This window comes from Magallana gigas, chromosome 9 (assembly GCF_963853765.1).
Source record: "Magallana gigas chromosome 9, xbMagGiga1.1, whole genome shotgun sequence".
In the NCBI taxonomy this organism is placed as follows: Eukaryota; Metazoa; Mollusca; class Bivalvia; order Ostreida; family Ostreidae; genus Magallana; species Magallana gigas.
In genome coordinates, this window is record NC_088861.1 from 18813813 (window position 1) to 18838064 (window position 24252).

The 24252-nt window shown below is 34.4% G+C and overlaps 1 long non-coding RNA gene across 1 annotated transcript; it reads left to right on the forward strand.

Moving 5' to 3' along the window:
- The first annotated feature begins 15582 nt into the window (after positions 1 to 15582).
- LOC109618761 (uncharacterized) lies at positions 15583 to 19580 on the forward strand. Its single transcript, XR_010708971.1, has 4 exons — positions 15583 to 15694; positions 16550 to 16675; positions 17185 to 17295; positions 18584 to 19580. It is a non-coding gene; the product is annotated as an uncharacterized lncRNA (long non-coding RNA).
- The last annotated feature ends 4672 nt before the right edge of the window (positions 19581 to 24252 follow it).

Consider the following 24252-nt stretch of genomic DNA (forward strand, 5'->3'; position numbering starts at 1 on the left):
CCTGCAGACAGTTTCGCCATGTCTTGAATTCGCCCAGAAACGACTGTGAAAAAGAGAGATAATTTGAGACATTAAAATTCGCCCAGTCTTAAATTCGCCCGCTGACTACGAGAGCAAAATGGGCGAAAATAAACGAGAATTTTTTTCTGTGTACAATGGTATTTTTATAACACTATGCCAGATAAAAATGCAAGTGCCAAAGTGGCATATTTTCACCCGCTTATTTTTCAATTTAGGGGAAAAAAACCCATATAATATACCAATTGATAGACCATTGTCTAGAGAGTATATAACCATTTTTGATTTTACATGACAGATGAAATATATACTTTTAAAAATTAATATTCTATTGGAAAATGATAATTTCCATTAGAAAAAATATTCTCCTACAAGAAATATTGGCAATCCTATAGGATTTTCCAAACCAATTTATTTATAAAAAGTAAGAAAGCAATGAACATCTATGACATTTATGTAATATAATAAATATCGGGTCACTCAGCATATTTTTGAAACATAATATTCATATCAATTTATTTTATACTTGTCATTAAAGAATTTTACTTTGCTTGAAGAAGGACTCTCGACATTAATCACATCATGTTGTGACGAAAAATAAACAGGAAAGGATAATCAAAGTAAATTTAGAATAACAAATTAGCTTTATAATTCTAGGAAAACCATCCATTATTGACTTTGTGGAAAAATGGTTCTTTCTTGACAAGAATAAAACCAACGTAATTGTGATTTGAAAGATAAAAATGGAAAACATTGTTTATATTCGAGTTAAATTCCATTGCTTTACACTTCGATATTTTTTTATGTTAAAAACGATGTTATTGCCTAGACACCGAAGCTTACAAGTGAGTAAAAGTAAAGTACGTTGATCATACACTACGGGAAAACCCAATAAATGTCAAATTGACGTTAGCGTCTCAACATTATTTCGGTTGTTTCTTGTCTTTATAATTAATATTGTCATTATCTAACAGTTATTGATAGAGACTTCGAAACCTTTTACACAATATGTATTATCAATACTGTCTCGTAAAATCATCCAAAAGAATGAGGAAAATCAACCCAAAAAAGCAATTTTTTTCTTAAAAGAATAATGTCATGATTGAACATCTTTCTTCAACATTGTTGGTGAATTCAAAAGCAATGTGTGCAACATATTTGACTAAATTCATGAAGCAAACAATGTTCCATATTCGGCATTTTTAAACGATCAAATACAGGTTTAAATTCAACCAACAGTATATATAGTCATTCAGGGCTTATAAAGAAATAAAAATTCAGAGACAACTGTTGATATATCGATAAAACAATGCAAGAGTACAAAAAGGTTTCATACAATATTCTTGTTTCTTTAAAAGCGACTGTAACGTGTTTTACCTAAACAAAATACCGGGTTCTTTTTAAGGGATATTAAATTTTCCTAGAACTTTGAGTGCAATGATTAGAAATATATTAATTTTACTTCTACTCTTCCTGAGTACAATGATTAAGCTTGATTTACAATTGATTGGATGTTTATTTAAATTACTTAGTATTGTTTAACTGGGATACTTATCCCTGCGTGCCTTGGTAAAGGGTTCTTAATATTACAGGAAGTCAGGCGCCTCAGTCATATAGACTTACTACCTCCCGACAACCAATTAAGATCCCAATTCCAATTACCGCTGAGGAGTATTCCTTCCCCTAGTCTGCCTACTTACAACCTCACAAATTACTTCTATCAGGTTTCTATTACCTTCCAGGTCTTGCGGGTTCTTCTGAAAGCTGTGGGTTTCAGACCTACTCTGCCTAATCTGCTAGATGTATCTGCTTATATACCCTTGGGAGAGTTTACTTCCAAGGGGGCACCAGGTCATTCCATTTCAATGGGTGTACCCTATTACGTGTACGGGTATGCTTTATTACTTAAACTTTATGGGTGTGTTTCTCTGCTTGTCACTACCCCTATTCCTTTTCACTACCCACGCCTCTAACACCGTGCGTCCCGCACGCTAAATCAATGAGAATCAAATAATTTTAATTTATTTATTTTTTATTTTACATAACGAGACAAAGTTCAAAGTATAGTTCACAGTAACTAATTGTTACCATATACATGAAACTTGGCAGCCATCAAACAATTTAAAGAACATCTGCATGTGAATTTACAGAGTTAAAGTAACCAACTGTTACTAGGTAAAAACAAAAGCATCTTCTTCTCAGCAAAACATCATTTGCTTGCAAAAAGCACATTCATTAAGAACATCACAAATCTCAGTCATCGCAGGTATCTTCCTCGAAACGCTCCACTGTCTCACCATCTTTCTGAAATTTTCTGGTGACTCTTATTTTTTTCTGGTGACTCTTTCCTGCCTTGAGATTTGTATCAGTCTGTGTTTCAGCGTCAGCTTTCTTGCTCTTCTTAAAACAGCATGAGCAGTGTTGGTCATCCAAGGGCACCTTCTGTACCACCAAAGCACTGTTGCTAGGTCCCTCTATATGTATCTCTTCATTAGTAGGCAAGTCTATGGTCACCGTTTCTGATGTCTCCGTGTTTCTTCTTTTCACCCCTGGTAAAACTGGAGACGTCTTCTTTCTGTACGTTCTACCGGCTTCTTCGTCCTTCTCCTCCTCAAACAAGAGTTCTCCTGGATCCTCCTGCCAATCCTCTTCATCTTCTACGCGTCTTGGTGGAGATTTCTCAGGTTCAGTGGACTCCAGTGGGGTAATACAATGGTCCTGACCAGGGTGCAATCGTTGCATATGTTTCACCAACACAATCTTCCTACCAAAGGCATGATCGCAAAAATTACATTCAAATCTTTCTCTTCTGAATATCTGCCATTCCACATTTTAGCAGGTGTTCACTCCACTTGTCTTTAGTTGGCAGTCTAACCAGACAAATGGAACATAGGAATCCAGGTTTTCTTTGGGTAAATTTAGTCTTTGGCATTCTGTCCTACAATCTGAAATAACATAATGACATTAAACCTTGTAATCGAACTCATATTCAGAATGCAAAGCTGGTCTTTTTCTTTGTCTACGACCAGCATATGCTAACTCTATCTCATTCAATTCTGAATTTCCTAACAGTACCACCTGAGACTCATCGTCAGAGGTGACATCATTACCCTTATCATGGTTTTCTAAATCCTTAGCATCTATAACCTGATCATGATTCTCTAAACTTTCGCTATCGCCTTCATCTCTAAGGACCTCAGTCCCGTAAGGTCTTAACCTATCAACATGTACAACAAGTGTCTTGGTATCAGTTTCTTTTCTGATTTTGAAAGTAACATCAGAGTGCTGTTTTACAATGATGTAGGGACCATACCAGAAACTCATAAGTTTAGGTGATTTCCCAACAGCTCTCTGTGGAAAGTATACTAACACCTTGTCACCCTCTTCAAACTTCTTTTTCACCACATTTTGATCATGGTATCTCTTTTGGCGCAACATAGATTGTTCTGTTATTTTGCGCGTGTTTGCATGCGCCTCTTCCAAAGTTTTCCTAAGTTCCCATACCCAGTCATGTACATTAGTGGGTTTTAGTCTGTTTGGAAGCTCATACATGATATCAATTGGGGTAGCAGTCTCTCTTCCCATCATCAACATATTCGGAGTGTAACCCGTGTTTTCATGCTGAGAGGATCGGTAAGCCATTAGACCATATGGTAATTTCTTATCCCAGTCTTGCTGGTAGTCAGAGACAAAAGCGCTTAACATGGTAGCTAAGGTTTTGTTAAATCGCTCAACCATGCCGTCCGATTTCGGGTGGAACGCCGTTGTGCGGGTCTTTTTGATACCGAGTAGTTCACACATGTCTTTGAACAACCGACTCTCGTACTGCCTGCCTTGGTCACTGTGTACGATTTCAGGTACACCATATTTACAGAAGAACTGTTCCACCAGAACTTTCGCCACGGTTTGGGACTCAATATTTTTCAAAGGATACGCCTCTGTCCATTTGGTAAAATAGTCCGATACCACGATTATATATTTGTTGCCAGATTCAGTCTCTGGTAAAGGTCCCATTATGTCACTGGCCACATGTTCTAAAGGATAGCCTGTTTGGTCAATTTGCATGTATGACTTTCCAGAAGAACGAACTTTTCTTTTCAGGCATTGTGGACATCCGGTTACATAAATTCGGACATCTGCCTGTAAACCTGGCCAATAAAACCTTTCTCGTACTCTAGCAAGAGTCTTTGTAACACCTAGATGTCCCGATGTTTTTGCATCATGACGCTCTCTGAGTATTTCTTTCCTCTCCGACATTGGCACCAACACCTGGTAAATGGTTTTTCGATCACCTTCCCATCTTCTACAGAGTAAATTGTCTCTTATTTCCAGGAATTTGTACTGCAACCAAAGAGATTTGATTACGTTACTTTCATATTTAATTTGGATGTATTCTGGGCGATCATTTAGCTCTAACCATTCTCTGACTTTCTTCAAATCAGAAACACCCTCTTGCAGACATTGCACTGTAGAACTACTGTCTGGAGCAGTGTCAGGTGTTACACTTTGTACAACCTTCTCTCCATATTCACACTGGCGACACGGATATCTACTCAAACTGTCCGCATTACCATGTTTCGCACCAGGTCTATGAGTGATTTCCAAGTCATAGGTACTGAGTAATTCGATCCACCTGGCTACTTGTCCCTGAGGATCTTTGAAACTCATTAACCACTTTAAGGCACTATGATCAGTGCGCACAATGACTTTGTGACCATACAGGTAGTGTCGAAAATGTTTGCATGCAAAGACAAGAGCCAGCAATTCCTTTCTGGTGACGCAGTATTTTCTTTCACTCTTAGACAGTGTTCTACTTGCGTATGATATTACCTTGGTCGTACCATCTATATCCTGGGACAACACTGCACCAAGTCCCACTTGACTTGCGTACGTGTCAAGTATAAAAGGCACTGAAAAGTTCGGGTGTGCCAAAACTGGGGCAGTTGTCAAACACTTTTTAAGATTATCAAACGCACTCTGACAATCAGACGTCCATTTAAATTCTCTTCCTTTTTCTGTTAACCGAAATAAAGGTTTTGCCAGGCTAGAGAATCCAGCTATAAATCTCCGGTAATAGCTGCATTAACCCACGAAGGATCGCACCTCACTGACCTCAATCGGTATTGGCCATTGTTCCACAACAGCTACTTTGGCCGGATCTGTTTGTACTCCGTCGCCAGATACCTTATACCCCAGAAACAGAACTTCTTTCTTGAACAAAGTGCATTTTGCAGCTTTGAGCTCGAGCTTTAGACCTGCCAATTGTAACTTGGTTAATACTTGTTCTAATTTTTGAAGCGTTTCATCAAACGTTTTACCAAAGATAATGATATCATCAATATATACCAAACATACATTGAAATTAAGTCCAGCCAACACTACTTCCATTAGTCTTTTAAAGGTAGCCGGACTGTTACAGAGTCCAAATGGCATCACGGTAAATTGAAAAAGCCCACTTCTGGTCACAAATGCAGTCTTTGGTTTATCGGCCTCGTTCATTTCTACCTGCCAGTAGCCCAAGTGAAGATCTAGACTGCAAAACCAAGACGCTCCTTCCAGTCGAACTAGGGAGTCATCAATACGCGGTAAAGGGTAGGCATCCTTCACCATTTTGTTGTTTAAGGACCGATAGTCAACACAGGACCTTTTTGTACCTTCCTTTTTCTCTACAAGAACTACTCCAGCAGCCCACGGACTAGATGATGGTTCTACAATGCCTTTATCAACCATATTCTGCACTTCCTTGTCAACAAACTCCGCGGCATGATGTGGTAACCTTCTTGGAGGTTGCTTGGTTGGCTTTTCTTCTTCTGTATTAATATGGTGCTTTATCAACGAGGTTCTACCAAAGTCATCTTTATTCCTTGAGAAAATGCTGCTAAACTTAATAAGGATGTTTTTCACCTGTGCCGTCTGCTCCGCTGATGACTCAGGTCTTGTCCTATCGAATAATTCTTGCAAATGCTCCGGAAGGACCTCTTCTCGTTCCCCAGGCATGACGTGATTAACACTGCCTTCTGTTTCTGGCATAATGATTTCTTTTACCGGGAATGTCATTCCTACGACTGTGTTCTTAAAAATTGTCTGGGACTGACCGGACACGTTCATCAGTCTAACTGGTCTTTTTTCAGATGAATTGACTACAGATCGAGCTACCAATGCTCTTCCGCTGTCCTGAAACTTGGCACAAGGTTCAATTAACAACGGTATCTGTGGGAATTTCGGTAGGTCTAACACTTGACCCGGGCATACCATTTCGCTTTTAGGAGGAATGGATACGGTTTCACATAGGCTCACCCGAAAGCAGCCAACATTCCCTTGCATTTCTAATTCATGTTCTATCCCACGTACATACATCTTGGTCTTGCATACGTCAACCAGGCATTCATTCGTTTTTAAGAAATCTAATCCAATAATGCCATCTGCCTTTATGTTTGCTTTCACTGCCTTGGTCTCAAATTCTTGAGAACCAAGTTTAATGCCAAATACTCCTTTTCCTTGTACCGTAAGAGGCGCACCATCAGCCCCTACAATTCTCTGTGATATCGGTAAAAGGGAACGCGGGTAGGTTAAGGCAACTCCGAGTTTAATGACAGTCAAAATTATGATCAATTTAAAAACTGTTTATTTTTATGAAAACTGTGCGGAATATTAATACCAAGTGAATGTGTTCACAAAGATTTTATTTTTCTACTTCGGAATCGATTCGATCTTTGAAACTGTCGTACCATAGTATCACGTGACAGTTAAAAATAGATCACTTTTTTTTACCTTAACAAAAAATCAAAAAGTGTAACACTACCCCGAAGTTCATTTGTATGTTTGCTACAATAATTCGATCGGCAATTAGTTCATGTTTATTAGTATTACTATCCTATAGTACATCGCATAAAATAAATATTGTAAATATTTATCGGAAACCCTCTCAACTTCTAAAATTTCATTGAAGATACTACGTATTTTTCATTTAAAACAACAAAGCACAGGATTCTAGCAGCACTTTTCAGGCAGTTTAGGTCATATACCGTTGATATTTACCAAAATCACCTTTCCTAATATCCAGGGTAGTGTTACATGTACACTTTTGCCATTTTTTGTACACACTGACAGAGGAAAGGCTGGTCAAGCCATATAAATGTCGATCTGCTTACCTTATAACACTCGCTGATTAAACAAAATATCCATGCCTGTATTATCCTGATTATATTCTAACCGACACACATCTAAATCTTAGGGATCTGTATTAAATAAGTCTTATTTCGGCATTGTTTACACTGCATTCCGATGATTTGTCTCCCGACATGATCTTCTCTATTTAACATGCTTGTGACGTCATCAATGATAATTATACGTAATAGAGAGAAATCGAAGATATTTTCAGTTAGAAGAGTTTCTAGTGATATTTTATGCCTGTACTTTTTATAATTTAAACTAGAGATAAAGTTAAAATCGACAAAAATATGAGTAAAATATGACATCATGCTGCTTATTGTGACGTCATATCGATCAGAGGAACTTTATCGCTGAGAGTTGCCCTATCATACACGCGAAGTTCTGCTGATTTTGCCTATTTCTGCATACAGTTGATTTGACCAAATAGTCAGAGTGGCTCCCGTGTCTAACAGTAAATTACACTGAGTGCCATTTACCTTTGCCTTGACAAATAACCCAGATTCATGGCTGTCTTGGTCAACTTTCATGGCCGTTGTACTGGAAACTCTCGAATCATTCCTATTATTGTAATCTGTATTCCCTTTGACACTGGATGAATCCTTTACCTCTGGTTATTGCATTCTAGTGCCACCTTTATTGTTTCTCAGAAAACAATCTTTGGTCATGTGGCCTTTCTTTCCACAATGGTGGCATTTAAAAGGAAATCTTTCTTCCTTGGCTATATTACCCGTATCTGCAGCAGCAGATGATTCTTTTACCGAGACATTAACAATTTTCTTTTCTAAATCTTTAAGAGACGCCTGTATCTCATCTCATAATTGCCTGAGTTCCTCCCTAACAGTAGGATCTTGTGCATCAGGTGTAACTTGGTTATTGCTCGTGGTCCTGACATATCCACCATTTCCTCTTCTTTGACGTTCTGCTCTACAGAATGCCTCAATCTCCACTGCACAACGTATTGCTTCATTGAGTGACTTTGGTCGAGATTGCGGAATGCGTAGACGCATATCAAACTCTGTCAAAGCATCTATAAACTGATCTTTGGCGATCATCTCTGTAACTTCTCTGGGAGCAGTTGGAAATGCCAAATGCGCTAGACGTCGAATACTTTCACCAAGTTCTGGTAAAGATTCATTTGGTCGTTGGCGCTTCTCTCTGAGCATTGTCCGGTATAGTTCAGTTTGATTTGCGGGTGCAAATCTCGATTCCAAAGCTTCGCATAACTCTGCGTAGGTCCTATTCACTACTGATCTCATGTTACCGAGGACGGTCTGGGCCTGTCCTCTTAAAGAAGCTGCCAGGTACAAGCTTTTCTGCTGAGAGTTCCATGAATTGATATCGCTACAGGCCTCAAAATGCGCTTTGTAAACAATCCATGATGCAGTGCCGTCATATGTTGCCAATTTCATCACTGTTTTACCATAGTCCTGAGACCGTTCATTCGAAATATTTTTAGTTGTAGTAATAGTAGGAAACGATCGGTAAACGGATTCCTGCACTGGATTCCAATTATTTGTCCACGTAACCGTAGACAAATCTGATGATGACACCGCACACCGAGTACTTAGGTAAGGGTTTGGTGTCAAATATGTCTCGCTGAGCACTGGTTGCCTTATGGTTCCTTAGCGCGGCAGCCTGTTTTCAGTATCTGTAACCTTTGGCAGTGTACGATTCTTCTCATCTTCGTACAATGTGTACCCAGGCGTTGGGTATTCAAAGTGACCAGGTGCATACCCCGTGTTCTTCGGTGTTTTGAAATTTATTTCAAAACTGTCGTCAGGGTTGCGATTGCTTTTGTAGCCCATGTCTACTCCGGAGTCCGGTATTGGCGAACGTTTGGCAAACTGTGGAGTTGATCGTAATCTTTCAATTTCTGCTCGGAGCTTTTCCCTTCTGGCATCTATGGCACTGAGGTCGGCTAACAAATCGTCTTCACTCATTCTGGTATTATATTTTAACTGGGTTACAATTTCCTATAAATGAACTTGGTTAACTTTGCACTCGGTAAAATGTGTACTTGGTTAACTTTGCACTCGGTAAACTTTGCACTTGGTAAACTTCACCAAGTAATACTCATTACCCGGAGACTAAACGAACCAATACCAAGCCTAACAATACACGACGTAACGCTGTACACACACTGTACAAATGCAACGCAACCGACCTTTGGATAACTATACACAAGTTCTAATATACTTACCAAGTTACAAATACACGGTCCACTATACCCGTCAAAAATTACTTGGTAAAATATTAACCTGGTAAAACAAATCTACATAAAACAACAAAACCAAAATAATTCAACAATTTAATCAGTTCCTATCCCTTAACCAGCTGCCACCAAAATGTAACGTGTTTTACCTAAACAAAATACCGGGTTCTTTTTAAGGGATATAAAATTTTCCTAGTACTTTGAGTGCAATGATTAGACATACATTAATTTTACTTCTACTCTTCCCGAGTACAATGATTAAACTTGATTTACAATTGATTGGAGGTGTATTTAAATTACTTAGTATTGTTTAACTGGGATACTTATCCCCGCGTGCCTTGGTAAAGGGTTCTTAATATTACAGGAAGTCAGGCGCCTCAGTCATATAGGTCACATACCACTATTTTTACCCCGTGCTCATTGACCACGCAAGTAGTTCCATTCTAAAAATGTATGTATTATTTAAAAAATTCCTAGGTGTACTAAATGGTCGAATTTGGTTCCTTTGATGGCATGGATGGAAAGAAAAAGGTTTGAAAAAAAATACAGGCGGGAAAAAATTTAGAAAAATTATCTTTACAGGCGCAATAGAAAGGGTGTAAAGAGGCCAATGTTTACACAAATTCCAAAGTGAAAGTGAATTTTTCATGGTAGGGGTTATTTTAGGGGCCATATCTCAGTCCCCTCTCGATTGATTTTCCTGTAGGATATGTTGTTAGACTAGTGTCATTCTATAGGTATGCTATATTTGAACTCATTTGAGCGGGTGGAATTTTTTACATGATTTATTTTTGTATAAAGAAATAAGAGGGAGGAATTATTGTGGTCCGTGTCCTATAGACTTATTACCTCCCGACAACCAATTAAGATCCCAATTCTAATTACCGCTGAGGAGTATTCCTTCCCCTAGTCTGCCTACTTACAACCTCACAAATTACTTCTATCAGGTTTCTATTACCTTCCAGGTCTTGCGGGTTCTTCTGAGAGCTGTGGGTTTCAGACCTACTCTGCCTAATCTGCTAGATGTGTCTGCTTATATACCCTTGGGAGAGTTTACTTCCAAGGGGGCACCAGGTCATTCCATTTCAATGGGTGTACTCTATTACGTGTACGGGTATGCTTTATTACTTAAACTTCATGGGTTTGTTTCTCTGCTTTTCACTACTCCTATTCCGTTTCAGCGACGTTTGTCTTATGACGTCACAGTTCATCTCGCAACAAATCGGCTTGATTAAAAAATCGTTCAGATGTGAAATCGGGTTTTCAACAAATATCTTGAAAAGTACTTGTACGAATGCAGTAATTTTTTTTAGGATAATGTTTTCTCACAAAGATCTTCATGATACAAAACATTGACAGGCATTGCAGGTACTCTTTAAAAATTGCTGTTTATAAACAAATACTGTCAATAGATTAGAGAATTTTTGAGTTTCGAAACGAGTTCCGTCTTTTAATCATACGAATTGAGTTTACTAAGGTTATTCGACTTGAATATATCAATTTTGTATGGTTAAGTGAAAACAAAATATACATGTTAGTTAAGGGTTGTGTAACAGGTGTAACTTAGATTTATGATAAGGAAATATGAAATACAAAACGGAACTGCAGTCGTAAAAATCAATTAGAATTGAAAGGATATAAGGAAAACAAATATAACATCATGTTAGAATTTTCTCATTGTACAATTTTAAAAAGGCTCAAATAGGTGTTGATGATTATAGATGGAGATGATTATGTTTTTTATAAACATGACTTTCTCTGTACTTGTGTTATGTTTTATTTGCGAAGTACATCTACTTCCTCAAGGGACTACAGTTAAATATTGCAGGTCATTTAATGAATTATTGTAATAGGAAACATGTAATTGCGTGCAGTTTAGGGAGACTTAAGCAATCATTTCTTATTTTTCCTGCTTTATGAACTGAATCTTTTTTTTATTTTTAGCCCTCCAACATGCTGTAAAGGCAACAAATTTAGTAGTAATAATGAAATTTGCACAGGTAAGAACCAAAATATGCTAGAGATATTGAACAATATTTTGATTTTTACATGTAATTAATGTAGTACAAAGTCAAATTAAAACTTTTCTTGTTTATTTTCATGAGACCAATGTTTTTCACATCTGCTCCATGAGTAATTGTTTTGCCCTTTTAAGCGTGTTTAGCAGGATTTTGGGGCCCTAAATGCGATACACCATGCCGTTCCCCAAGCTATGGCTTGGATTGCCAGTCACGTTGTTATTGTGATACGCTACAATGTCATCATATAACTGGATGTAAAATTACAAGTAAGTTAAAATGTCTTTTGTTAATAATCAATATATTTGCTTTTAAAGAACTGCGAACGCTAACGCCCGTTTCCCGCCTACATTTTACATCCAAATATTTCGGAATTTCTGGCAGATATTCAAAAACTAACTTTTCTACTAAAAAGTATAATCAAATCCTAATCAATTTATATCAAAATAAAATTTGTAATCAAATTATTTATTTTTAAACAAAAGTTTTGCTAGCGCGGGGTCTCAAATTTTTTTCATTGAAATCGGTCTCTATGAGTGAGGAAACTATTATTTAGCGGCCAATATGTGCATAAAAACTTATTAATAACATATTTACGATACATATTAAAGTAAAATTTCATTTTAAATCATATCTGTTATTTAGTTTACGAAAATTTAAAAAGCAAACTTTTTTTTGGAATGTATTTCGGTCTGTAGACATATGTCCCCCCCCCCGTGAAACAACAAACCCTTTGGTAAAAATATGCTAAATAACAATAATGAAAACTCCTCAAAAGGATTTTTTGTTTCACAGGGGGGGGGGGAGATGTTTTAAAAAACATTTCCGTTTTCCGTTATTTTTTATTATGAAATTGATCTTAACCCAAAATACAAAGTTATCTCTCTTTGTTTGACCAAATTATTTATATTTAATGAAAATATACATAAATGTTTACATTATTATAAAAAATTAACTTTAATTAGACAACTTTCAAAAAATGACTTTTAGCTAGGAGGCTAGACAATGCTATTGTTCGCAGTCCTTACAGATGATTATTAGAACGTTTTAACGTTCAAAATCAGTTAACTGCAAACGTCAATCGCAAATCAACGGAATGACTATATTATTTTAGCTGAAGGACTTGCTGTTTATGAGGTATCTTCTTCTCTAAAGATGCAAACATTTGAAATACTGAAGGACTCTTATGTCAGCGATCATTTGCCTTGCCTTGCCTTTGGAAGGTAATATTAAATCATTTAATATTTACTGTGGAATCATCATTATTCGTGGGGGACCAATAGTTGCTTTGGTGGTTAATCCTTACTCACGAATTTACATCCACATGAATGAAAATGCAAGTATTTGTTTAATATTTATCAAAACTATCCCCTACATGCTACAAACGAATTTTCCTTAAGAACCAGAAAAAATATGGCTACCCACAAAGATTGACCCCCACGATTTAAAAACAGAGTCCACAGTATTAGTTTGACGAGATATTCTTACATAGAATTGATCTTAACAACGAATACCTACCATTTGATGAAACAGTTTATGATATGTCATTAAAATAGTTGGCTACAAAATTTTAAAAGCTTGTGAAAAAAAAATACTCATTTGCTTAAGAAAAGTACATTGTAGCCTATAAGATAATTTTGAATAAGATCGTTTCAGGTAGAGACGGATAGCAATCACGTGATCGACAGATTTCGCTATTTAGCACGAGCTATTTTTCCGGATTTCTGAACACCGTCAGATAATTATCTACGTCTACACATTATTGTCTATCGTAACAAAATGGCCGAGGGGGCAGACGATTCAGAGTCGAAACAAATGCCACAAACAAAAGGCAAGTTTGTAAGTCGTATAAAATCATGGCGGTCATTTCTATGACAAAAATGCCGCCTGTCCACCGGTTCCGTCGCTGGCCGATGTGCCTGACATTTCTTTGCATTTGGATGTCAAATCACCATCAACTTACAGGTCAGATTATTCATATTTAATGAACAAAAATTTGAAAAATTTATGCTTCATAAATGAAATATTACTAAGATGTATCTTTATCAATATACAGGAATCTAAATATTAAGACACTTAAGAAAACTTAGCTTAAAGGTTGATAAATGTTTCTGTAAAGATATCTTAAAATTATTCTAAAGAAACACATACAGACAGTGGCATATGTCAAACCAATGAATATTTAATCTATATGTACATCTTTCTTATTTCAGGTACAAGCACCTACCTCAAGGCAAACCACTTCAAAATGAAGCTTTAAGTGATGAGTTGAATGAGACAACTAACAGGTTGCAGAAAAGGGCATCAGAGTTGATATGCATGGGCTCAACGCAAGCAAACGAAAACTTCAATAATATTGTTGCGAGTAAAGAACCTAAAACTAGGTATGTCACAATCTAAGAAAGTCTTATTGTCATTTCAGAAGCATTGTCACAGTGATTTTGCTCTGTTTTAAGGATTTCAAACTTTATTGAAATAAACATACTGTATGTCAATTTTTTTTATATTTACATTTGCAAATATGCTTCCTTATATGAACTTGTAGAATAGCAAAAATGTTCAATTTTATGTGAAGGCTTTCATGACGTCATAATGATAACCGCACACGCTTAATGCTCGAGGGTTGCAATATTGTAAACGTAAAAACATTGTTACATTACCGGCGTGCGAGCAGTTCTCGCCAAGTACCATTTCTCGCCGGTACATTGTGACGTCATTTTTCGTATATAATTTAATTTGTTGATTAAATGACGTCACAATGTACTGGCAATATATGGTACTCGGCGAGAACTGTCGCATGCCAGTAGTGATTCTGAATGATTTGCCATTCTCAAATGTAAATATAAGTAATAAAGAGCAATGTTAAAAAGTTCATCGAGATATGAACTTGTTTGGTACGTGATTAAATCTTCTGAGAAGCCCTTTGGGCTTCACAGGATTTGATCACGTGACCAACCGAGTTCAAATCGCAGTAAACTTTTTAAATTGCTGTTTATTTCTTAATTCATATTTTTTTTACAGGTCTTATGGAAACATATGCTCTTTGGCCAATCGAGTATCAGCTGCAGTTTTACAAAAGACAATTGGATTTACAAATGTCAGTAAGGTATCTATATCATTAATTTTCTTTAAGGTATTTGTTTGAAATGTATAGATACATGTGCTGATAAGCAGTCTTAGGCATTTTGATTTGTAGCTAAAGTATTGCTTGTTCAAATCCTCATGACTGCTTGATTCTATTATGTATAGACATTTCTCTTTCTCTCTCTCTTTCTCTCTCTCTCTCTCTCTCTCTCTCTCAGTCAGCAAGTAATTTCATTTATATCACCATAGATTTACTCCTCATATTGTATATGTACAATATACAGATCAATGAAGATGCAATGCTATCACCAGGAAAAGTAACAAAGGTAAAGGGAATGGTAATGGACAAAAGAAAGCTGTGGTATAAAAGACAAAATTCAAGAATAACTCAAAAATGCAGACACCTGCTGTTAAAGGTACATACATGAAAATCTGTTAGTTTAAATATAATATAATATAATTAAATATAAACAAATCTATCAAAATGATCATAAACAGGGTCTGCGATATACTTGAAGGTTCAGTCGAATTGTATACTTTCGGAAATTCCAACTCAAATCCAACCCAATGCATCTTTCCAAAACTGATTAAAATGCATTGTTAATGAAATTTTATACAGTTTAGAAATTAAATTCTCACATAAACTAATGAATTAGATCAAAGGTTTTTTTTTTATCTAAAAGTTTTATTGTATTGATTAGGAGCAAAACAGTGTTGACTTTATATGTAAGATTACTGCATGAATTAAATATGACCTCCCTTGACAATTTCCTAAAGCAAACACGCATAAACTGCGATACATGTAGCAGTCCAGTTTGTGATATTTTAGGATAAACCAATTCAAAGTGAAGCATATCGACTTATAACAAGTGATGGATTAAAAATGAAAGTTGAATAAAAGTTCTGATTTTATATATCACTTTTTTATTTCAAAGGGAAACACCTGATTAGGTGTTTCCCTTTGAAATATAAAAGTGATATATAAAATTGTAATATTAAAAGTACTTTCATTATTATCCACTATGTGGATATTACATAATAAACAATGTACAGATATCGTTTTCATAAATTTTGCTTAGATCAGAAATACACAACATCATGCTTTTCGGACTGAATTTTATCCTACAACTATCATTATTTGCTAACGTGGAAACGTATTTCACTGTAATGGGGCAAGCATTCGCTAAAGGTATGTGTATGTAAGGTATTTTTACAACATATTTTGCATGCGATCTCCACAAGACACAGCTCTACATTTCTGCAAACAAATATTCCTCGTTTTATTGCACGAAAAAGGAAACATACGACTTTTTCTTGGTAAAATTGCAAATATTTATTATCAATTCTAATGTAAGAGAGCAAAATCTGTTTTTATTACACGTTATCATATCTTGTTATGTTTGTTTTAATTTTTCATATCTAAAGGGCCTGACACATGATATGAGTTCAACATTTTCAATTTGATTTTTCCATTTCTAATGCTTAGAAAAGATGATACTGGATACTGATATTTTTGACAATTTATCAAAATTTGGAAGTCAAGTTTTAAGTTAAACGTTAGATCCAGAATTTTATTAACAAAGATGGACTCTTTATACAGAGCATGTTAATGTTGCATTGGTATAAGTTTCAATCAAATGCTGCTTTCTTATGTTAATGATATAATTGATGAATACATTGAATCAGTTTATCTTATTTGCAACGAGAAATGTTTTTAAAAAATGTGAGCATGTTAATGTTGCATTGGTATAAGTTTCAATCAAATGCTGCTTTCTTATGTTAATGATATAATTGATGAATACATTGAATCAGTTTATCTTATTTGCAACGAGAAATGTTTTTAAAAAATGTGATTTCATTACATTACAAAAACATTAGACTTTTTAGCACTTGCATCTGTATCTCGCTTGTGACTTGACCTTTTACATTCAAACTTTGTCAATTATTTAAAATACAAGTTAACCATTTTGTATATAAAAATGAAAAATGAAATTGCCGAGGTCCCTTTAATACATGTAATTAAATTTCAAATTATATTACTCAGTGTTTACGACGGGATACATTGGACCAAACTGTGATATCCCTTGTCGATTTCCAAACTACGGCGAATATTGTCAAGAAGAATGTGGGTGTGAGAAACAACAGCGCAACTATATTACGGGATGCGAAAGTATAGTTATGAATTAAATTTCATCTTTAACATTTATTAACAACTATTTTTCTATGATTAACGACAAAATGTTAATGTTAAATACCTTTTTTAATTCGTTGAAAATATTAGTTGCTTTTTTTTTATTTAACTAATAACAACATATCACACATTTTACTTCAATGGATAACACAACGAAAAAATAATGTCTTCAACAGCAATACATTATGCCAAAAACTGAAACATATTCAACAATATCATGGGAAGAAAAAAACACAAAAATTTTAAGTTCTATCGAATGATAAGATCCGATAGTTTCTTCCAAACGGAAAATGGAAGATTTAAACAAAATTTGTGAGGTAGTAAACACAAATTACAGTGATGAAGATAAAAGTTTTGTTCTTCCTAAAGTAACGGAGTACAAATTTTATAATTTGTTGGTTTTCTTTATCATTTAATAGATACATTTTTATTCCAACTGAATATGAAATTAACTTCATCAATTCATCACATCCAAATACATATTTTAGTTGAAACCAAAACCACGTCTGATGAATCTAATCCAATGGTTACAAAGGTTACAAGTACACTTGGATCTAAAGTTCTTTATATACCGTATGAAATCGTAACTACAAAGGACGGTAAGGAGTTCATTCACGTCTACGAGATAGTTAAGGGTAGTTCCAAACTTTGACGCTAATAAAAAAAAGTATTGAATTGCTGTTTATTTCATTCAATATTTTTTATATGACCTCTTCATGATTAACACCATAAGAACAACTATTTATATACTTTCGATAACAAATTGATTCAATATCAGAATAGATACTGAATGTTTTTCTTTCTTTCTCCCCCTTTTAGCTCACCTGAGCTGAAAGTGGGCTTTTCTGATCAAATTTTGTCTGTCGTCCGTCTGTCTGTAAATTTTTTTTTTTACTTTTTCAACATCTCCAGAAGTACTGAGCTAATTTCAACCAAACTTGGCACAAGACACTCTTACGCAAAGGGAATTTAAAGTTGTGAAAATTGAGTACCACTCAGAAAATGATCATCCAGGAAAGCTGACACTTATTGTGGAAGCATTCTAAGGTAGTTTAGATTCAAAGTTATGAAAATCATGACACCCGGGGGTAGGGTGGGACCACAGTGGGGGTCGAATGTACATAGGAATGTATACAGTAAATCTTCAAAAATCTTCTTCTCAGAAAATAATCAGCCGGGAAAGCTGAAACTTGTGTGGAAGCACCTTCAGGTAGGGTAGATTCAAGTTGCAAATCATAATCCCAGGGGGTAGGATGGGGTCAAAACGTTGGGAGGGGCAAACATTTACATAAGACTATATTGATAAAAATCTTTTGAAATCTTTTAAAACAAAGACCACTGCCTAGAATCAACCTCAGATAATGTAGATTTAGATTTGCTCAAATCAAAATCTTGAGGAGCAGGGCGGGGCTACATGGAGGATCCAATTTTACAAAGGAAATCATTTAATCATTCACAGAAACTGAAATATTGTACATGTCATATTTGCAAGTACTTTGACATATTGCTGATTCTTAAAAACTTTTAAGACTTTGGCCCCTGGCGATTCTTTGGACCGAAAAGAGGTTTGATGTAGGTTTACATCACATCTATAAACAATTTTTTAAGATCTCTCTAAGAACTGCAATGCTCAACATATGATATGAATATAAAATCAGTTTGTTAGAAAAGAGACTTGAATATAAGCAAAGGAATATCCAGGGGGAAATGGGTTTTTTTAATAGGATCTACACGTATTATACAGCATTATCCACCGGCGGGCAGATAGTTTGTATTATAACTCCATTAAGCTGATTTTATCATACCGTTTGTTCCTCAGGTGAGCGATGTGGCCTATTAATTGAATTAATTGAGTTTATGATTAGTTTTCATTTGTTTTATCAACAGGACTTCAACACCACAAAACCATGTGGACAGATCTAAATGTGACACACAAATTCATATTAATAAGTATTTGTATAATTGGATTAACGATTTTTGTCATGACTGGTATGTATGTGATCTGCAACAAGAGGAGAAATACACTTATAAAATATTAATCGCAATGGAATTCTAGACGAAAACTATTACTAAGAAATGTCACTTCTACATTGCGAGCGATGGTTATTTCAGAGCATTTCAATTAACCCAGGTTTTGAAAATGGTTGAAGTTTTATATTTATGGCATCATGTCCTTTTTTTGTAAAACACCAAATTCATTTTATGATTACAACTTAATTGATTAATAACTATTATACGTCAAAGTGACCTCATATTGTTTAATGTTTTGCCAAGGTTTAGTAATATGTTGGAACAACTGAAAATTTTGAATTGTTTCATGGATCTAGATATTCAAAGAGCCTTTGCATATAAACATATTTTGATATGTTTTATATTGGCAATCTCTCCTACTTCCGAATAAATCAATTGTTATGTTGTAGCGTATTTTCAGAAAGACTTTCTGAAAATTAATAAGGTTGAAAAGTAATGAAAACTCACTTATTGTACACGGCAAACATTTGTTGATGCTGTAATTATTTACTATGAAATAGTATATTTAGTCTAATTTTTCTTGTAAGTTTGCCTCATTCATTTTTGTAACATTCACATAAATTATTTACATGAAATAAATTTGTCAAAGCAAAAATTAATGCTATAAATTTTAAGAAAAGTAGAACAGTAAAACAGTAGTGGACTTGTTATTAGCATTCCTATATAGCTTTTATCGTTCCTCGCCCTTTAATTATAAAATTAGCTCATGGTGTTCAAAAGTTTGAAATGAATGTCAATGTTTAATTTCTTTTAATATTCTGGTTACTTAGCACCTGTCATCTCATTTGTAGTAAAATGTTTGAATTGTTTAAGGTCACAATATTAGCAAATTACACACCCGTCCTGAATTCGTTGCGTGGGGTATATATATATATGTATAGATAGTGTCACTAAACAATTATTGATGATGTGTGTGAAATGCTTTTTTCAAAAACTTTTAATGCTTCTTTCTTCTAAACTTCAAATCTTTGTACAGTGTTATAAATCTAAGTAATACCATTTTCTTTTCATATCATTTTATATACTTGGATAATTCAACATTTAAGTGGTTGCATACTCAACGAATTAACCATCAGATTATCCTTTATCATGCAATGATATGGTAAAATATCTTTTTCAATAGATAGAAATTATATTTGAATGAAACGATTAATACCACACTAGCACTTTTAAAGAGTTTTGTTTCAAATGATTAAAAGATACCAATAGGATTTTTTAGCAAAAATTGCTTTATTAAAAAGCAATGTTGAGATGACAGATAACCCCCTTTATTGTATCTTTCTTAACCAAACAAATTTGAAATGTTGTCATTTCAATGACACATATATTTTTCAGCATTGTAATATTCTTAATAAATATATCTTTGCATATTTCCCAGAATACATCAGTGATTGCGTTTGATGTTTTGTAATGTTTCTTTTATTGAAGGATATCTGCATTTTGTACTCAACACAACTCATCACATGTTCTAGATTTGTAATTCTAGTATTCCAGTACGACTTTCATAAATACGAAATGTTTTGTTCATACCATATTTTTAACTTTTTGATATATTAACAGTAATATTCTCTACAAAGGATAAAAATCATTTTATTTATATGATAACAAACTGACATACTCGAAATGTTTTTATATTTGCATATAACAGTTGCTTTTGGCTGTGAAGCAATACTGCCAAATGTAACAAACTTCCGCCAAGACTATCACGTACATTGAACGTATTATATTTGGTGTGCACGATATTTGGCAGAAAATAGCTTTTGAACAAGTCGGCGTGGATTTGAAATAACGTATTCCAAAATGTGACCATTCTCATCCATATATGCATGGCATTTATCGATGTACTTCATTTATTATTATCATCATATTGACATATATAGTGCAAAATATACATGTAGTTTGTAGTCACTGTACACTGTGTTAATAAATGAGTGCATATAAATGATATGTTAGAGTAATTTAAAAAATTGTTAGTAGAGTGATTATAAAACAACATAAGGATATCTTAAACAGAATTAAAGGATGAGCAGGATATATACATTCGTAGACTTTATATACTACTCGTCTATATTTTATATTCATGCTTGAACATCAGTGTTTTGAGGGTCTTGCGGAATGCTCCGTGTGTTTCAAGCTTACAAATTCCAATGGTAAATCATTTCACAATTGGGCACCTAGAATGTTTATAGCTCTAGCACTGTATTTATCAAGAAACCTCTTCACTACCAGTGTGGATGGTAGACGCTCGAGTATGCTGGTGCTATAGAGGAATGTATTGACTTGTGGGTGGTTGTCAGCAATTTGAACATAATACGTTGTTTTCAGACAGCCAATGTAGCTGTTGAAGTACTGGTGTGATATGTTGTCTGTATTGTGTTTTTGTTAGGCAACTTGCAGCGCTGTTTTGAGCTACTTGTAACTGGTGAATCTGTCGATTGGTTATGCCAAGCAGGAGGTCATTGTAATAGTCAAGATGGGATATGACTGTTGCATTGATGACATTTGCACAAGCTTCTTTAGTGAGAGAGTGTTTCACCTTCGAGATTCTCCGGATGTTGAAGTACATCTTTCTGGCGACAAAGCTGATTTGTTTCTCCATTGATAAGGTAGCGTCTAGGACAGCACCAAGGGTTTTTTACATTAAGCTTAGGTTTTACTATTGTCTCGCCAATCTTAATGCCGACATCTCTCAGAAGGCACTGCTTTTGGGAACCAGCAGCCATCATTACCTCAGTTTTTGCGTCGTTTAGTGTGTGTTTATTCACAGTAATCCAAAATCGAACACTTGCTAAGCAGTTTTCCATGGTGATTGTCGAAAGTTACGCATTGCTGTGACTTTAACACTCACTCGGCTGCAAAGTTGTGTCATCTGCAAATCCATGGCAGTTAATGGCATACTTGTTTATAACTCGTCCGAGTAGTAGAAGGTACACAAGGAAGAGAAGAGGATCAAGAACAGATCCTTGGGACACTCCCGTGGACAGTTGCACATCTGAGGATACACTGTTATTGATTTTCTACTGCCTGAGTTCGGCCATCGAGATATGACTGTATTTATGAGATTTAGCGGAAGCCGCATTCCGCCAAAAGCGCTTAATATAATACACAGTCAATTATAGTATGTTTACAGAGTCTAATGCCGACGTTTTATTTATTTACTATTCATAAAAGTGATTTTATTCCAAATAAATTAATTTTTTAAGAGTTAATTTAAACTCTTCAATTAAAAACGGATATAAGGAGAGTATATTTTAAAATAAATGATTTTAACGTTCCGGGGGAAAAACTTTTATTTTGTAACATATGTTGAAACAAAAATAAGGATTTCCTTATTGTCCCATTACAGTGATATCTGATAAAAAACGCGGTTTGGAATATTTATGTAAAATTTAATCATGAGTTTTTTTTACACTGTCTTTTTTTTTTAAAAATTCAATCAAAGTACTCAAATTGTCGTTTTATAAATCTTTAGCTAACAGCATGAACAGTTTATTCTTTTTTCCTTGCCAAAAAACACACCCTCATCATGATAATTTGATAGGTTAACAACTTATGGTTTTTCGCAAATTAGCCACAATCCTTATGTTAAAATGTACATCAAAACAACAGGACATATTTTATTCTCCAGTGCACGAATTATTTACATTTAAGCAAACTTATTGAGAGAGTAATATATTGGACAAAGTTTATGTATTTTTCCTAAACATTACGTGCAAATATCTGAACTGTAAATTTCCTATTTATACCGAGTTTATTGATAGAAATATTGTATAAATATAGCGTTTCCTCATTATATTCAATACTATAATGATTTTTATCAAACGAGTTGCGCGGGGTTTTTTTCATTCCCAGGTCTTGGAATAATTTTGCTCATGTATTCCTATGTATAGTATTATTATATATTGACGTTCATTATCTTTCCCCTTATAATTGCATTGGATATTTGCGACGTTTAATTTCCTGTAAGCACAGTTAGACATTTTATGGCGTATGAGCACAACTATATAAAGGTCCGCACGTGTTTTGGATATATTTATTATTGTTAGATTAATTGAAACGTTAAACTTTACATAACCAATCTGATAATTATGTAATTATGAAATAAAAATAGTTAAATCATAGCTATTCGTTTATATATAAAAATAAGTGTTTTACACTCCCTATAAAGTTGTGAAAGGGATATAAAAAAGGTAAATACACCATATGTTAGTATAATTGTATCTATACTACTAAGTTAATTAATGTAGGCACTTACACATACGCAATAGCTTTTAAGATTAGGGGCAATTGATTAAGAAAATTAAATGAAATGTTCAAAACTGACGATTTTTCAAAAATATATTTACTTTTCAGAATAATGTTCGTAACACAACAACATATATAGGAGATCAAGTTTGCTAAAATAGAAATGATTCTATTAAATGAATGAATATTGCTTTAAAAATGTATACGAGTTTGCTGTACTGTGAGATTTATAACGATTATCGCAGACAACATCAATATTAATCACGATATCATGTATTAAACAATGTCAACAAAAAGAGTTTGAAAGTATTTTTTAATGAAAGAAAAAGAATCAATTTTCTTTATACACGTACATTTTCTTTTGAGTATTTGGTAATGTATATCCGTCTTTTGCAAATCGTTGTGCATTTTTAAACGCAACGAACAATAGATTTTCAAAAAAGGTTATAAACTTGTACAGCTGTTTTGTTACTTCTTCGGAACAGATAGTGAATGTGCATATCTTACTGTTTCTGTTTGAAAAAAGAACAGTTAAACTTACATTTAGATGTAAACCAAGATTATGATTAATTAGCCTTATGTTAAATTGTTATGTAACTCACATTTGTTCACTAATTATATAGAATCAAGGAAGTAAACGATGCACGTATTAATGCATGCATATTGTTGAAAGCATCAGTCTAATGATTACTATTGATCAGAGATTTAAAAAAAATCACAATGCCTTGGATATTAACCATCCATCTAATTTTGATATTTTACATGGTAATACAGTCGACTCTAATGGAAAATTCAGCTTGCAGGTCGTGAGAAATAGCGATTTTTTTTTCCAAAATCATATTATCTGTAGAGCTATAATTAAACCTTGATGTTGAATATATCAACGTGTGTTTTATCAATTTATGTGTTGAAAAGACAACAAAGAATACATTTTGGTATTTTAGACATCCAAGGTCATGTACGGAATTTTCAGATAGACACAAAAATAGCTGTAAAGGTAGGTTTTATATTCTTTTAACTTTTCTGTTTAATAATTTGTGAAAATGTTGAGATTTTCAATGTTTAAATTCATAAATAGACAGTGTGTGCAATGTTTTTAAAGGTATGTTGAATAACGTTCTTTGACTTTTATTGAAAAATAAATACGATTGATCATGTTATAATTATTCAATACAATAAAGCCAGAAAGACTATGAGAGAATTTACTACCGAGATCGTGATGATCTCCTTATTAAAGTCCAAGAATGACTCCTTTTTACTTACATTTACATTTACTTTTA